General features: G+C 37.7%; 1 non-coding gene across 1 annotated transcript; it reads left to right on the top strand.

Annotated features, from left to right (window-relative positions):
* Nucleotides 1-251: 251 nt before the first annotated feature.
* TRNAQ-UUG (transfer RNA glutamine (anticodon UUG)) lies at nucleotides 252-323 on the top strand. The gene has a single exon. It is a non-coding gene; the product is annotated as a tRNA-Gln (tRNA).
* Nucleotides 324-2,500: the final 2,177 nt, after the last annotated feature.

Genomic DNA, 2,500 nt, shown 5'->3' on the forward strand with positions numbered 1-2,500 from the left:
TCACACTTTTTCCAAGTAACAGATACAGCAATCTTTTTACTAGCCACTTTTCATCAACATTTCAAACTGTCCTAGCTGTGATATCGTGGAAATGTTGGTAAATTTGTGGAATGAAATTTATAAGATATCAATTTACCATTGTGTATGATTGCAGATTTGCACTGCAGCTTTGGAGCCTGTTTTCGCCATCGTTCACGATTTCATATGCTTTATTCAGCACAACAAGCCGCAGCCATGACTGTGTCATGGTTGGTTCCATGGTGTAATGGTTAGCACTCTGGACTTTGAATCCAGTGATCTGAGTTCAAATCTCAGTGGAACCTGGGCACACATTTCGATTTTTCCATCTGCACTCAGATCGACGATGCCCAATGTTTATGATGAAACAAGCAATTTAAAATCCACATAATAAAAGACAAAAAAAGAGTTCAAGGATTCGTGGAATACCATGGTCTCAGCTGTCAATTGACTTGAGTCAATATTCACATAACACTCTTTCCAAGTGGGTGAATCTGACAAGGATTTGAAGCCAAAATGGCTTCAGGAAGTTTTTTTGATTTTTCTCTAAGCCATCTTTTCTTGTGTTTTCCAGAATTTCCTAAAGTGCCTTATAAACATTTTTGGTGGTGTTTTTCTAAAAATTCTTTTCGGCGTCTTTTGAATGTGTTTTGTGGCTTTTTTTGTAGCACACAAAAGTCAATCAGGACCCTTTATAGGGTCTTTCGAACCTTACCGTTGACTTGTATTATAGGTATGGAGCTGTTCAAAGTGAAAAACATCTTAAGATTGATATGGTAATTTCAGTTAACCGCTGGACATTTTTGGAAACTTGAGATGGTTAATAGACGCTCCAAAGCCTGATCAAATGAACATCAAGTCTTTTTTACTTGGAAATGATTATGTTCAGTCTTCTCAGCATTTTCGGATTATTTTTAAGGATGTTTTTGGAGCTGACTGACTACAAATCCACATTATGAAGAGGGAAAAGCTTTAAACTGTGAATGGTTCCCATTGATGATAACTTTAAATCAGATTTTTGCATTTTACTGAGACCTTGTATTTTCTTTTCATTTTCTGAGATGTCTTCCAGAGGGTTGATCACTGAGCTTGATCATGGTGCTATTAGAAAACGTGTGTGAAACTCATAACAGCTTGACGTCTGAGTAGTTGTGGCCGAGTGGTTAAGGCGATGGACTAGAAAGCCATTGGGGTCTCCCCGCGCAGGTTCAAATCCTTCCGACTAGTCTATGTTTCATTATCTTTTTAACCTTTTGTCTTTGTTGTTCAATTTGCATGTTTACTAGTCTATTCCCCATTACAGTGATCTGTTATGGAGCGAGTTTCCAGGACCAAACTGACTTTATCTTTGACTGTTCTTTAGATAATCTATTCTGTAGCAACATTACATGTGCGACTTGCCGCTAATCAAAAGAAGCACCGTGGGTGCCATCAGGTAAGAGGTTTTTCTCTTGATCTTGTCCAGCAGCCACAGACCGCTGTCCTGGCTAATGGACTGGGACATGCACTTTGATTTGCACAAACCTTAAATTATCTCTCAGATGAAGCCTTTTACCATGCAATGCTAATCTTTATCGACTACTGGATGAACAGTTTTCTAACAGTATAAGTTTTGCAATTTATTTTTTTCACACTTTTTCCAAGTAACAGATGCAGCAATCTTTTTACTAGCCACTTTTCATCAACATTTCAAACTGTCCTAGCTGTGATATCGTGGAAATGTTGGTAAATTTGTGGAATGAAATTTATAAGATATCAATTTACCATTGTGTATGATTGCAGATTTGCACTGCAGCTTTGGAGCCTGTTTTCGCCATCGTTCACGATTTCATATGCTTTATTCAGCACAACAAGCCGCAGCCATGACTCTGTCATGGTTGGTTCCATGGTGTAATGGTTAGCACTCTGGACTTTGAATCCAGTGATATGAATTCAAATCTCAGTGGAACCTGGGCACACATTTTGATTTTTCCATCTGCACTCAGATCGACGATGCCCAATGTTTATGATGAAACAAGCAATTTAAAATCCACATAATAAAAGACAAAAAAAGAGTTCAAGGATTCGTGGAATACCATGGTCTTAGCTGTCAATCAAGGAGGATTAGCAAAAATTAAAATTGTCTATATCACTCATTGTCTATGTCATACCAAGCAATCTCATACTCTGTGACTTGAGTCAATATTCACATAACACTCTTTCCAAGTGGGTGAATCTGACAAGGATTTGAAGCCAAAATGGCTTCAGGAAGTGTTTTTGATTTTTCTCTAAGCCATCTTTTCTTGTGTTTTCCAGAATTTCCTAAAGTGCCTTATAAACATTTTTGGTGGTGTTTTTCTAAAAATTCTTTTCGGCGTCTTTTGAATGTGTTTTGTGGCTTTTTTGGTAGCACACAAAAGTCAATCAGGACCCTTTATAGGGTCTTTCGAACCTTACCGTTGACTTGTATTATAGGTATGGAGCTGTTCAAAGTGAAAAACAT

This window comes from Dendrobates tinctorius, unplaced genomic scaffold (assembly GCF_039654945.1).
Source record: "Dendrobates tinctorius isolate UK_male_01 unplaced genomic scaffold, ASM3965494v1 ptg000048l, whole genome shotgun sequence".
Lineage (NCBI taxonomy): Eukaryota > Metazoa > Chordata > Amphibia > Anura > Dendrobatidae > Dendrobates > Dendrobates tinctorius.